The sequence below is a fragment of the Antechinus flavipes genome, chromosome 6, assembly GCF_016432865.1.
Source record: "Antechinus flavipes isolate AdamAnt ecotype Samford, QLD, Australia chromosome 6, AdamAnt_v2, whole genome shotgun sequence".
Lineage (NCBI taxonomy): Eukaryota > Metazoa > Chordata > Mammalia > Dasyuromorphia > Dasyuridae > Antechinus > Antechinus flavipes.
In genome coordinates this window covers 64,816,264-64,831,743 of record NC_067403.1, presented here as the reverse complement: position 1 = coordinate 64,831,743, position 15,480 = coordinate 64,816,264, and the positions used below count along the sequence as shown (strand labels likewise).

Sequence of the window (15,480 nt, the reverse complement as noted above, 5' to 3'; positions counted from 1 at the left end):
GCTTCTAGTAAAAATGTGTGTGTGTGTGTGTGTGTGTGTGTGTGTCATCACTATGTGTTGCCCTATTGCTTGAGTTAGCAATGTTTGATGAGTTCATGAAACTCCACAATGTAGATCGGTAATAAGACTAGCAGCCTTCAACACATTCACACATTGATTTATTGTTTGACGACTTCATCAGTACAAGGTCTGAAAGGTTTGGGGTTAGGACAAGTGGCCTCATCTGTAAGATGACTATAATAATATATTATATGCCTTGGAGATGGGGGTCAAGACTAGATGATCCTATAACGTCCCTTCTAGCTCTAAAACATCTGATTCTAAGATTATTAAAAAGAAAAAAGACTGCATCTTCAAACTCACAGTTAGAGGAAAAGAAACCTATTGGACTTGATTCTGAGTATAGGACAGGAAATATTGGAGAATAGGACTATGAATAAACCATTATTTCATAGTGACTTCATTATGATTCAAATACAAATTAAGTCTAGAATGGGAAGACCTCAAAATACATACCTACTCAGTTATAAAAAAGGGAACTCTGATAAAATACATATATTAGTCAGGGAAAAAGTGAATCAAGTATTATTTTTTTAATAGGCAGGAAGTCATGAACTTATTTAAAACAACCTTCTTTGAAGTAAAGAGGAATAAAATGCATATTAAAAAAAAACATACGATCTCTAGTCCCACCAAAAAAAAAAAAAAACCAAAAAACAACAACCTCTGGCTGGCAATCCCATTTAATTTAATAGACATTTCTTATACACCTTATACTTATACACAAGCACTGTAGCAGAGCCTCTGGAGTATAGAGATAGAAACAATCCCTACCTTCAAAGAATATATATTACAGGATATGCATGAAGGGAATCAAATATCCACAGATTAAGTAAAAAGGAATTATATACAAAATGAATGCAAAATATTTGGTGAACAAGAAAGGAAGGAGTATCAATAATTGGAGAAATCAGGGAGGGCATCTTGTAGGAGATGCCACTTGAGGCAAGCCTTGCAATGAACCCAAGATCCATTAGAAGCAGAAACCTGGGCTATTATCCCAACTCCTGTAGGCCAATGGGTTAAGACATCAAAAAAGGCAGAGTCAGAGTTTGTGGGTGATGGAAAAGTCAAAAATAGGCCCCCTGTGCATACTTGAAATAGAAGTAGAAGAAGGTTAATGGAATTGAGTATATTGAGCAACTGTGTAGTAGGGTATTTGAGGGAGTTTCAAAATGCATGCTGCACTCCCTTAGTTTGAGGGCAGAAGTTATAGTAGAAGTAAAGTCTGTGAGCCAGTCACTGATCTCATTGAAGAAGGAAGGAAAATGTATTAGGAGAGGAGAGAATGTAGAGAATGACCAAATGATAGTGGCTACTGTAATATGGACTCAGTAATATGATACAGATAGAATAAATTTCAGAGGATAAGAAGTTGATTGATTATGGTAAAGGGAGAATCTGGAAATGGCAATGGGAAAGGAGAAATATTCTGATTCCTCCATTACAAACAATGTGTTATAGATATGAGTGAAAATGAGAAACCCAGTACTAGAAAAGGTGGCCATAATTATAATATCACCCAAGGGAACTCATTTGTCATGTGAGAAAATGAAAGGAGTAAAAAAAGGAAGCGTTTCATAATGAAAATAAGATGGCTAATTACAGAACATTCATCCTAGACAGCATATGAATGGGACATTGGGAGACAAGCATGAAGGTCCTGGGATTCAAATAGTGACATGGGTTGATGAGGCACTGGGAAGACCCATGGACAGTGGCCAGAAGAGTGTCTGGGGTAACATAATGGCCAAGGTGTTGGTGTAAATCTGCATGCTTCAAAGACTTTGCTTTTACTAGGACTCATCTTGAGTATTGCATTTAATTTTACATGCAATAAGGAGAGACAAACAAGTTTTAGAGTTTGCAAAGAATAATAACCACTAATTCAGTGTCCAGACTAGAAACCAAGTTATGTGAGATCTGGGAAGTGAAGGAACTAGGAATGAAGAAGAGAAGACTTTAGGAGTACTTGATATCATCTTATATTTGAATAAATCATATGTAAATAAAGAGTTAGAATTCTACTGCAACACAGTAGTCAAGGAGTAGAATCTAGAGAATGGTGGACTTTTTGTTTGATGTAAGGAAATATTTCTTAACAATTAGAACATAGGAAGGAAGATGCTATCTGCAATCAGAAAAAGAACTCACAAATTGATTTGTGTAGAGAATTTATATTTACAAATTTATACCTATTTGTGTCTAATGGTAGCCATCTCTGGAGAGGGTAAGAGAGAAAAAAGTTAAAAAAATAAAGTTACACGATAACTTTATTATATATTGTAAGAGACTAGCAAGTTGTACATGATAGATTTTCAGTTTCATGTGTCATCATCCTTCTTATTATGATATGTGATGGAAATGCTTGTTTTTCTCCATAAATTAAAAATATAATTTTAAAAATTGAAAAACTAAAATAAAAAGTAGAGCTATTCAAAATTGACACAGGTTGCCTCTGGATACACATTAATATATTGTTTTCTCTCACTAGACATCTTGAAGCAAAGGTTAAATCATCATTGGCTGGGAGATTGAAGAGAGAATTTCTTAATATAATGGGAAGAATGCTGGACCCAGGATCTAATCTCTGCCCTGACTCTTGCAAGCTGGATAATCATGTGTATTCTAATGAGCTCCTCTGAACATTAGTATCTATTTCTGTAAAATAGAGATAGTATTCACAGTGTTGTGAGGATGATGGGAATTTTGTAAAATTGTACAAAGCATTTTATAAATGCCAAGAAGAGGCAATGTCACTTGAAGGAAGGGGAGTCAAGAAGACTTGAATTTAAGCCTTTCTGATACTTAATATCTACAGAACCATAGGTGAGTAACATTTAACTTCTTAGCCCAGGGAACTCTGCAAGACTTGTAATTGCACATTCTGTCAGAGGGGGGCGATTCTATGTTGAAAGTTCTCCATGTCAATGAAGTGGGTCTGGACACCTCAGATGTTATTGCTGGCCTCTGAAGTAAATTCTAACTGGAATTTTTTTCATTTTGCTTCATAATTTCTCTTTGATTATGCATGGAAAGGAGAAATGGAAGGAAATAGACATTTATTAAGCACCTACTATGTGCCAGGAACTGTGTTAATTGTGCTTTACAAAAATCATCCTATTTGATCCTCACAATTATATGACATAGATTTTACAATTAAGGAAACAGAGGCAGACAGAAGTCTTCACTTGCTAAGATTCATACGGCTAGTATCTGAGGCCTTATTAAACTCAGGTTTTTATGACATAGTTCTACCTACTATGCTACCTAGTTGCCTTCAAGGATTTTTAAAGATATTTGTTTACTTTAATCTGTTCATTAAAAGCTAAGATTTTCTGGAATACAGTCTGGAATACTTAGATACTTACTTTTAGCCTAAGAATGTTCCCGGATGGCTCAGGACAAGTGGGATAGGACCTATTTCGCTTGCTTCTGTTCCTCAGACATTCAGGATATTCAGAAATGTATATTCAAGCATCTTGATACTCTGATGGGAAGTGAGTAGAAACACTTTAGATGGAGAATTGGATACAACTAGTGCAGTGTTGTCATAGCAAAGAATAGCCCCAAGCACCCTTTTAACTAAGTGGCTTCCAATATGACCTTTTTTGGGGGAAGGTGGGAAAGACAACTTTACTAACCTAATACATTGTCAGGATCTTTCCTTCAAAAAGGAGTCTTCTAGGAAAATTAAATATAACCTCTGTCTACCTTAACTCTATATTTCACTTCTATTCCATTTGCAAGCTATTAATTATTAAATGTAGTTCATGTTGATAATTGCACTGTCCCTTATTTATTAATGAGTCTTTATTAAATTTAAACCTAATATCTCCAGAGGCTCTCAAATCTCCTTTTCAGGTCATTGCTCTCTTTCCCCTTACAGAACCAATAGCTTCGGCCTCGAATCTTCAAGCTGAAGGTAGAAGGGTCCAGAGGGTGTGATTACCCATGACACAGTCCATTACCACTAATGGGAGTCACCCATGCAGCCAACAAGAGAGAAGCGTGCCTGCTGAATCAGTGAATTAGTAGATAGTAAATTATTTAGACAGGGGAAGACAGTCACAAACTGCAGAATTTGGCCAGACCCTAATAAAAATGCATTCATTTTGCTTTCACCAAGGCATGTATCTCCCCCAAGCTTGCTCTTGGCAGGGCAGCTGCCATGTGCAAGGCAAAAATGATTCTTTTTTACTTTCCTTGGTTACTGTTGATGCCTCTAAGAGATGCTCAACAGTTAAAATAAACATGAATTTGCTCGAGATGGAATTTGTTTTTCTATTTCTTGTTTTGACTCTGGAGCTCATATTTCAATTTGATCTCCTGTCAAATTAAAATCTCTCTTATTATCTATTTCTATCTTTCTATCCATTTATATTTATCTTTGTCCATTTCTTTCTCAATCTTTCTTTATTATCTAGCTCTCTACCATCTACCATTTATCTGTCTATCATCTAGCTCTCTATTTCTCTACCTACCTACCTACCTACCTATCTATAACCTATTCATCATGTACTATAACTCTACTGAGCTATCTAACCGTGTCTATCTGTCTGTCTGTCTATCTATCTATCTCCTGTCTGTCTAACTTGGTGTGGATAAACTTCATTAATGTATTCAGTCAACAAATGTGAATTGAAATTCTACCGTGGGACTTTAAAGTAGGAGACATATTAGCTTTCCTAAAACTCAAAATGTACTGAGAGAGTTAAAAGTGGTTGGTTCATGTTAAAACCTTATAAGAGAGCACAGCATGGAATCATGCAAAGAGAGTTATATTGAGTCAAGAGACCTTGGATTCAAGTCCTGGTTTTGAGACATACCAGTTGTGTATGGGCAAGTCATTTCACTTCCCAATTTCCCTAGATAATTCTCTAAATTATAGATGAGTTAATGATCTGCATAAATGCAAGAAGTTCTGTATATTGTTGAAATATCCTAAGTTCTGATAAAAAAAAATCCACAAAACAGGTCATTTAGTCCTAGAGGAAAATGGATACAAATGCCAAAGCAGTGATAATGAAGCAAACTTAAAGCCTTCCATTCACTCTGAACTTTAAAGATGAAATGTCATACTATTATTTTTTCCCAAACAGAATTCTTAAAATTCTTTGTATAAAATTCCCATTTTCTAAAGCACTAAGACAAATAATGATTTTTATTGATTTATTTTAATAGTATTTCTTTTTTATAATTATATGTCAAAATTTTTAGCATTCAATTTTTCAAGTATTTTGTTTTTATTTTTAATTTAATATTTTATTTTTTCTCAGTTATATGTAAAATTATTTATTTTAATAGTGTTTCTTTTTTATAATTATATGTCAAAATTTTTAGCATTCAATTTTTCAAGTATTTAGTTTTTATTTTTAATTTAATATTTTATTTTTTCTCAGTTATATGTAAAATAATTTTTGATGTTTTTTAAAAGTTTGAGTTCCAGATTCTCTCCCTTTCTGCCCACCCTTATCCTCTCTTAAGAAGGCACATGTGAAGTTAGGCAAAACATTTCCATAAAAGTCATGTTGTGAAAGAAAATATAGACTCCCCCCTCCCCTCAAAAAAAAAAAAAACTTTCAAGGAAAATAAAGTTTCAAAAAAGATATGTTTCAGACTATATATGACACAATCTTTCTCTGGATATGTATAATATTTTTCATCATAAGTCCTTTGGAGTAGTCTTGGATCATTGTATTGCTCCCTCTCCTCCCTCTTCCTAAAATGGTAGGCAATTTGATGTATGTTGTAGATATACTAACATGAAAAATGTATTTCCATATTAATCACAGCTGTAAAAGCAGAACAGATTAAAAGGGGAAAAACATGTTAAAGAATAAAATAAGTGAAAAAATGTGCTTCAATCTACATCTAGAATCCATCCTTTCTTTAATGTGAATGTGGATAGTATTTCCTTCATGATTACTTTGTCCTTGTCTTGGATCATTGTGTTGCTAAGAAGAGCAAAAACAGTCACAGTTGATCATCCCATAGTGTTGCTTATACCGTGTACATGTTTTTCTGGTTCTGCTCATTTCATTTTGCATCAATTCACACAGATTTTTCTGAAATCTTCTGGTTCATCATTTCTTATTGCACAATAGTATTCCGTTATAGTCACATATCACAGCTTGTTCAGTCATTCTCCATTGTTGGGCATCCCCTCAGTTTCCATTATTTTGCCACTACAAAAAGGGCTGGTATAAATATTTTTGCACTTGTAGGTCCTTTTCGGTTTATTTATTTATTTATTTTAATAATCTCTGGGATACAGACCTAGTAGAGGTATTTCTGGATCAAAGGGTATATATAGTTTGGTTGCCCTTTGAGTATAGCTCCAAATTGCTCTCCAGAATGGTTGGATCAGTTCACAACTCCACCAAGAAATTTAGAGTCCCAATTTTTCCATATCTTCTCCAAAATGTATCATTTTCCTTTTCTGTCATATTAGTCAATCTAAACAATAATGTTATAATAGCCAATGAGAGGTAGTATCTCAGAATTGTTTTAATTTGCATTTCTCTTATCAAAAGTGATTTAGAGCATTCTTCATATGCCTACAGATAGCTTTGATTTTTTCATCTGAAAACTGCTTGTTCATACCCTTTGGCCATTTATCAATTGGGCAATGACTTATATTGTTATAAGTTTGATTCATTTCTCTATATTTGAGAAATGAGGCCTTTATCAGAGATACTTGTTATAAAGATTGTTCCCTAGCTTCCTCCTTTTCTTCTAATCTTGTTTGCATTGGTTTTGTTTGTAGAAAAACTTTTAAACTTAATACAATCAGAATTATTTGTTATATATTTTGTAATGCTCTGTATTTCATATTTAGTCATGAATTATTCCCTTCCCTATAGCTCCAACAGGTAGAGATTCCATATTCTTCAAATTTGCTTACACTGCCATCTTTTATGTATACATCATGCACATATTTTGATCTTATCTTGATATAAAGTGTGAAATGTTGATCTATACCTAAGTTTGTATCCTATTGTTTTCCAGTTTTCCTAGCATGTTTTTTGGCAAATAATGAATTCTTATCCCCAAAGCTGTGGGTCTTGGTATTATCAAACACTAGGTTACTAAGGTCATTGATTATTGTGCCTAGTTTACCAAATCTATTCCATTGATCTACCACTCTGTTTCTTAGGCAGTACCAAGTGGTTTTAATGACTACCACTTCATATAATAGTTCTGATATTGCAAGGTTACCTCTCTTTGTATTTCCCCCTTCCATTAATTCCCTTTATATTCCTGATCTTTTCTTCCAGATGAATTTTGTTCTTAGTTTATCTACCTCTATGAAACAATATTTTTGGTAGATTGATTGATATGGCACTGAATAAGTAAATTAGTTTAGACAAAATTGTCATTTATTACATTACAAATGAGTGATATTTTCCAGTTGTTTAGATCTGACAATTTATATGAAAAGTGTTTTGTAATTTTATTCATATAGCTCCTGAGTTTGTCTTGAAAGCTAGACTCCCAAATATTTTACATTGTATACAGTTATTTTGAATGGAATTTCTCTATCTCTTGCTGCTGAGCTTTGTTGGTAATATAAAAAAAATGCTGATCATTTATATGGGTTTATCTTAAATCCCTGCAACTTTGCTAAAGTTGTTAATTATTTCAAGTAGTATTTTAGTTGATTTTTTTCTCTAGGAAAACTATCATATCATCTACAAAGAGTGATAGTTTTGTTTCCTCATTGCCTGTTCTAATACCTCCAATATTTTTTTTTCTCTTATTGCTACAACCAGCATTTCTAGTACTATATTAAATAATAATAGTGAAAATGTGTATCATAATTTAATCTGATCTTATTGAGAAGACTTCTGGCTTATTCCCATGACAGATAATGCTTGCTGATGGTATTAGATATTGCTCATCACATTAAGGAACACTCTCTTTATTCCTATGCTTTCTGGTGTTTTTAATAGGAAGGGGTACTGTATTTTATAAAAAAAAAAAGGCATCTCTTGAGATAATCATATGATTTCTGTTAGTTTTGTTATTGGTATAATATATAATTGATATAGTCAATTACACTAATAGTTTTCCTAATTTTGAAACAGTCCTGATGTTTTGGTATAATTCCTACCTGGTCATAGTATATAATCTTTGTGATATGGTGTTGTAATCTCCTTGCTAGCATTTTGTTTAAAATGTTTGCATCAATATTTATTAGAGAAATTGGTCTATAATTTCTTTCTCTGTTTTGTCTCTTTCTGGTTTTGGTATCAGCACCATATTTGTGTCATGAAAGGAGTTTGGTAGGATTCCTTCTTGACCAATTTTTCCAAATAGTTTACATAGTATTGGGGTTAAGTGATATTTATATGTTTGGTAGAATTTACTCATGAACTAATCTGGCCCTGAGAATCTTTTCTTAGAGAGTTCATTAATGGCTTGTTTAATTTATTTTTCCAAGATGGAATAATTTAAGCACTCTATTTCTGATCTGTTAATCTAAGTAATTTACATTTTTCATAAATATTCATCAGTTTTGCTCAGATTGCCAAATTTTTTGGTATTTAATTGAAGAAAATATTGAGTCATAAAGGCTCAGTACTCAGAAATCAATCAAGCAGAAATTGTAATAAACAAATTAGCCACTGATAGCATTATGGATAGAAGGCTAGAATCAGGCAGAAAGATCTGAATTCATTTCCTTCCTTACACATTTACTTATTATATGATCATTGAGAAATTTAACCTCTTTTTCTCATCAGCGAATGTGTAGTATTTCTGTAGTATTTACTTCCCAGGGCTGTGGTAAGGATCAAATAAGGCAAGGGACTTTGTAATCCTTAAATTGACATATTAATATAGGTTATTATTTCTGGGTTGGTAACAATAGCAGTTGTCCTTAAGTAACCCTAAAGCGCTGCAAATCACCAGACCAAGGGAGTTTTAGGTATTTTTTCTTTCTTATTATGACCAACAATTACATTTTTGGAAATGGGCAGCTACCATGGCACACTATCATATGATCAATAAGCTTATTATTCAGGGATTTGAAAATAATACATTCTATCAAAAGATGAATCATACTAGAATTCTATTCTTATTCATGTTATTCCTTGTTACTTCTCTTCTTCTAACAGCTCATCTTTTTTCTCCTCTAAACATATCTTTGAATATCAGATTCCTGTGATAGTTCAGTACTTTTCCTGAGAAGATAGAGAATAATAGTTTACATTCTTAGACTGCACGTGACAACTTTTCCCTAACATTCATCCTCTAAGGTAGCTAGAACAGTATGTTTTTTTTTTCCCATTTTACACATGAGAGAATTGAGGTTCAAGGAGGACAAATGACTTGTCCTCATGGCAAAGTAAGATTCAGATCTCAGATTGGACCAGAAGTCTTCAGATATCAACCTGAATGTTCTTTCCATTAAACTTCACTGATGGAAGTAGTGATTTAGAATTGATTATACACATACACACATATACACATAATGTATATAATCAATAATATAAATTATTATTATACATAATTATCACATAATTGTGTATATAATTAGAAAATACAATGATTATATTTTTGATTATTGATTGTAATAATCATATTTATTGATAACATTACATATAAAATAAATTTATGATATAATCAATAGCATTTACATTTATTATTAAATACATTATATGTAATTGTCATATTGAATATACATTATATGCTATAACATATAGTATTCTTTAAATAATTATATATGCTATATAATAACATACATAATTATATGTTATATATTATTCACTGATCACCAGTTCATGCATGATGTTTCCATGAAAGAAGCTCCTTATCTTGAGGAAATGTCCTGTGTATACTATATAAAAGCCTGTAACTTTCTATTGGTAGGCAAGAGAAGTTTCCACATTTATAGCACTCATCTCATAGCATCATTCTAAGACTCAAATGAGATAATCTATAAATGACTTTCCAGTGGAAGCAGCTGGCCTATGGGTCTCATCTACATAAACATCCTAACTACTTATTAAGACTTTTAAAACATTTATTTAGTGTTCAAAATGTTATCCATAAAATTAACTCAGACAAGTTGTTTTTTAATCCTGAGGCACAGATACATAAGCATCAGTGCATTCACAGGCTAAAGTTTGTTCTGTTCAATGTGTATCTTATACCTACTAGCAATGTGACTATGGAAAGGTCACTTTGCTTCTCTGAACTTCTATATTGATGCTTAATTTATTGAATTGGGACAGGGACATCCAGTTCTTTGGGCACTTTCTGAGAAAGAAAGACCATGGGACACAGTACTATGATCACACTTTAATTACCTACCTAATTCTAGGAGGCAAGAAAAAAAAACATAGAAAATACAAAGACATGCTCATTTACTTTCTTTTTTTTTTTTGATCTAATTTCTCTTGTGCAGCAAGAGAATTATATATATATAATATATGTTAATAATATATATAATATAATATATAAAATATATGTTAAATCCTATATATATATATATATATATATATAGGATTTAACATATATTTTAACATGTTTAATATATATTGAAATGCTTGCCATCTAGGGCAGGGGAGAAGGGAAGGAGGAGAAAATCTGAAACACAAGGTTTTGCTTTGACCCTTGTCAATGTCAAATTATCTGTGCATATGCTTTAAAAATAAAAAGCTTTATAAAAAAATAAAAAGAAAATACAGTCAGTGAAAGGGGTACAGAGACAGAGAGGGTGGAAACAGGAGATGAGATGGTAAAGGAAACCAGTCAGTGTGAGGAAGTAGATGGGGAAGAAGAGAAGCACAGTTACTCATGTAACCATAAGTTGAAGCTGGAAGCACCTAGCAATGTGGACCCAGATGGAGATGGAAGAGAGTTCAGAGGCAAAAGTTTGAGGCTTCATTTTTACAGGGTTTGGCGGGGAATAGGCTAACTCTTACTATACTATCTGGAAGTTACTTCATTACCCTTTTCGAAACATCTCAAAGTTCAGTAACATTTTAAAGCTAACTTATCTAGTTAGCTTTAAAACTGTCTGGGATTTGCAGATCACAGGACCAAAAGACTCTGACTTCCATGTCCAGATAGCTTCTTTTTATTCAGCACATACTACAAGGCTGTGAATTTTGGATAATATGTGATACACTTTGTAAATTATGCTCCTTAGATCTTTGGGATAGTTTCTATATAATTTCCAGGTCCCATTTTTGCAATTTCTGCTTTATGCCAGAATGGACAGACAAGATACATAGCCTCAATTTCCCCATCTGTAATATAAGGATGATAATAATTAACTGTAGGACCTACTTCATAGAGCTATTATAAACTTTCAATGAAATAATCTATAAAGCACTTTACAAGATAAAAAGCTACACAGAAAAGTTATTATTGTTACTATATTTTCATTAGTTACTACATAGTTCTATATTTACATTGAAAACTAATCCTTAAAAGAAGCAAATAAAACTACAGCCAATGCCGCTTACATAATTTTCTGATGTCAGACTTCTTTTTTCCTAAAAAATCTTCATGTGAGAAAAATCCAAGAATTGCAGTCAAGCCTTCTTTTTCCTTAACGCAAAGTGCAAGTTCAAAAAGTCCTGCTTGTTTGGGAGCAGGATAATCTGTTCTCATCAGTGAGTCAATGTACCTTGATGTTCCTATGATGACGCTAGAGGGAGGTCTCTAATGGGCTTTGTGTGCTGGGACTTGAACTGTCTTCAATGTGGAATCAAGACTACTGAGAATCCTCCAAAAGATAACAACAAAAGAGTTCTTTCTTTTGGACTATTAAAATGGAAACTGCACGTCTCAAACCCAATATTCGTTCATTTATTTGTCACTTATTAGAGATCAGAAATTTATACTTGGGTCAGGACTATAAAAATCCATGTTTCCTTGGAAATGCTGATTAACAAAGGACTTGAATGATCATTGACGAAGTAAACTGTTTTGGATTCTACATGTTTCCTAAGTTTAAAGGGATCTAAATCATTATCTTTAAAAACAATCTATCTTTTCCTGCTTGGTTATCGATTTAAGGTGCATTTTCAATAGACTTTCAGAATCATCAGAAAGTATTTTTCCCCACCTTGAAATCATGATAACCTTGACACCTTAAAAAAATTTAATGACATGTTAAATATATGTTTATGTCTTTTTCTTTCTAAAACATCAAGTGATTTTATTTATAAAATAATAAAGCTCTTTTTAAATCTTTCAGCTGTCATGTGAAAAAGGCTGTGTAGTTCTAGAAGTTTGGGTTGACTTAGACCTCTGTGATTGATAAAGAATTTAGGCATTTTGGATTGGATGAATCCTAGTGGTAGTCAACAACAACAACAACAACAACAAAGATTTTGTAAATCTTGTTCACATACTTTGAAAAATCAGTAAATTGTCCATATACTAATAATTTTGCTACTGGGCACAAAAGCCTAAGAAGTTCAATGACAGGGAAAAGAGAATATATATAAATATAGATATAAATAAATACATATACACACACATTATTATTAGCCTTTTAAAATCATTTCATAATTTCATAGCTATGAAATTAATGTCTACTGTGAAGATTTTCAAACAATTTATTAGTAAAATGGAATATTGTTATACTATAAAAAACTAAAATCAATTAGTTGTGGGGAGTGGGGAGCTGGTCCCAACATCATAAAGACCTGGTTCAAGTCCTTTTTATAAAAAAAGACTGGCTATGTGACTTCAGACAAATTATTTACTCTTGCGGGGCCTCTAATAACATAAACTGCAGAACAGAGTCAATAAGCACACATAGACATATTATCAATGATAGGAATTCCTCAATGGGAATTCCCCATATCAATCACAGTAATCACAATAAAATCAGAGGTCCAGTGGGAGATAGGGGTGGAGGAATGGCAAGTAAAAACTATTTCTATATTACAACTTATATAAGGTGACATCAGAGCAAAAACAAAAAACAAAAAAAACAAACAAAAATTGACCTGGAATCATTAAAAGACCAAATATTATGACTGTAACGACATAGGTGATAACAACATGTAAAAACTGTTGAGCTGATGAATTATAATGAGCAATCGAATTCCTAGGACTGATAAGAAACATGGCTTTTTAAGCTCCAAAGAAAGAGGAAGGAATGAACATGGGTATGGAATGTATGTGTGTGGAATGCTGTATAAACTGTAAGAGATATTTATGTTATATATTAGTTTCACATAAATAATATTTTCTTTGTTGGATGGTAGGATTCAATGTTGAGGAAGAGGTCAAAGGGAAATTACTGACTGTGGAAGAAAATCAAAAGACAACTCTAAAACTTAAAAAATAATGAAACTCAAAGAGTATAAGATTCTTTGTTTCTATAATCTGGAATTTAAAAAGAAACATCCAATGTTATATTACTGCCCATATATTCTCTTGGCTTCTATCTGATGAAGGCTTTTTTTGTATTAGAAAGAAAATCTGGTGCTGGTCACTTTCCTCTGAAGATAGGATTCTTTAACTTAATCACTTTCCAAATAGGTGGTACAATGGATAGAGTGTTCTGGGTTCAGATACTTACTAGCTGTGTGATCCTGGGCAAATCACTTATCCTTTTAACTTCAGCTTTTTGATCTGTAAAATCAGCTGGAGAAAGAAGTGGCAAATCATTCCAATATCTTTGCCAAGAAAACCCCAAATCAGGTCATGAAGAGGTGGACATGATTGAAAAAAAAAAAAAAACTGAATGACAAAACTTTCCAATCCCTTTGGATTTTTTTTTTCTCTTTGAAATCTCTTGTAATATTTGTTTATCTGAGATTGACCCCTAACCAAGTCTACTTGCTTGACATAGCAAACACAAGGTGAAGGGAGCAATATCCTGCTGACCATAAGAGAAATAAATAGAATAAATGAATAGCAATGATCTTTGGATTGCCCAACAACTCATTAAATTAATAATACCTATCCCTTTACTCTTAAGTCCTTTTCACCTAGGCCACCCACATCCCTATCATATCTCCTTTGACAAAGAAGTTTTATACTATTGAAACAAATCAGAATTTTGTGCCTTTATCTCTATCCAAGGAAACTAACTATTTGGCAGAAACCTGAAGCCTGAATCAGTTGGGGCTTAGACTTGATGTTGTGGAAAACACAGGAGTCTTGGAGTCTCTGAATCTCACCTCTGACACTTTGTGATCTTTGAATAGGTCACTTCATTTTTTCAAGCCCTGATTTCCTTCTTCATCAAATGAGGACCCCATGACTTGTCTTACTTAATCATGCAACAGCTATGCGGTTGAATTTCACAAACCTCAGAGAGTTATGGAAATGTGAATTGTTACTATTGGGTAGTTTATGCTATGCTTGGGAAAGCAGGGAAGCCCTTACCATGTTATTTCCAACTTGGGAAAATCAAACTTTGTTTCACAACTTCCTCAAAACTCACTCCATTGGTGGCCGATACATCTGAATCCTTATTTTCTCTGCATTTCCAAGTACCGTGGGCTGAGTTATTTTATAATCTGATCTGAAGAAATGAGCTTGGTGACTTTTGCTCTGACCCCTAAGTTCTCTTTAAAAGGACTTAGACTTCCTCTATTCCCTCTGTTGAATAAACTGACTCTTCCACTCAGAAGACTCCTGTAGCAGGTCAATAATAAATGTCAGAGTGGAACTATTCCACTTCAATGTTCCATGATTCTGCTGATGGAATGTTAAAATTACATGTCAGAAACTGACACCATTATTTTTGAGGTGAGATTGGAGATGGAGGACTCATTCAAGAAAAATGTTTTCTTTTTCTAATTCATTCCCCCCCCCCCCCCGCTTTTTGAAAATACTTTGGGGTCCGTGGCAATATATTTGTGATCTTAAAAGTTCTAATAAAGATATAATTACAAGCATAGTCTTCCAATTCAGGATTAATTTGGCAGCACCATAAATTAGAAAAATCCAGGATTAATTTGGCAGCACCATAAATTAGAAATTGAGAGAAAATTTATGGTGCTGCCAAATTAATCCTGGATTGGGAGACTCAGAAGGCCTGTGTAGTATTTAACAAAATAAATAAAAATATAATACAACAAAGGTCATTTTTATACTTGATTTTCTAAGTTGAGAGGAGATCACAGAGATCCTTATACATACAGTTTTGTGCCTCCCATATCTATTTAAATTTGATATCACCATCCTGCCCTCTTAGAAGGTCTTTCTCTTCTTTCTCTAAAACCTTTGATCCAAAGTTGACTGAATCCAATTCTTGGTCTCTTGGAATGTAGCTCTTAAAACTCTTAGGCAGTGTTAATCCTTCTGGAGTAGGAGAGTGGGCTGTTTTTAAAATATCAATTTGGCAGCTGTTTAGATTAATTGGAAAGGGGAGAGGTTTCAGGTTCGTTCTATTTTAGACTCTGAAGGTAAATTTTATACTAGTGGCATATATGC

At 33.1% G+C, this 15,480-nt stretch overlaps 1 long non-coding RNA gene across 2 annotated transcripts in view; it reads right to left on the bottom strand.

Annotated features, from left to right (window-relative positions):
- Positions 1-11,631, bottom strand: part of LOC127540398 (uncharacterized) — a 37,260-nt gene extending 25,629 nt beyond the window's left edge. For both annotated transcript variants that reach the window (XR_007948128.1, XR_007948129.1), the window contains exons 1-2: positions 11,541-11,631; positions 3,432-3,550 (exon numbers count right to left, since the gene is read on the bottom strand). This is a non-coding gene — a long non-coding RNA (uncharacterized LOC127540398). The remainder of the gene's footprint in view (positions 1-3,431; positions 3,551-11,540) is intronic.
- Between the last annotated feature and the right edge of the window lie 3,849 nt (positions 11,632-15,480).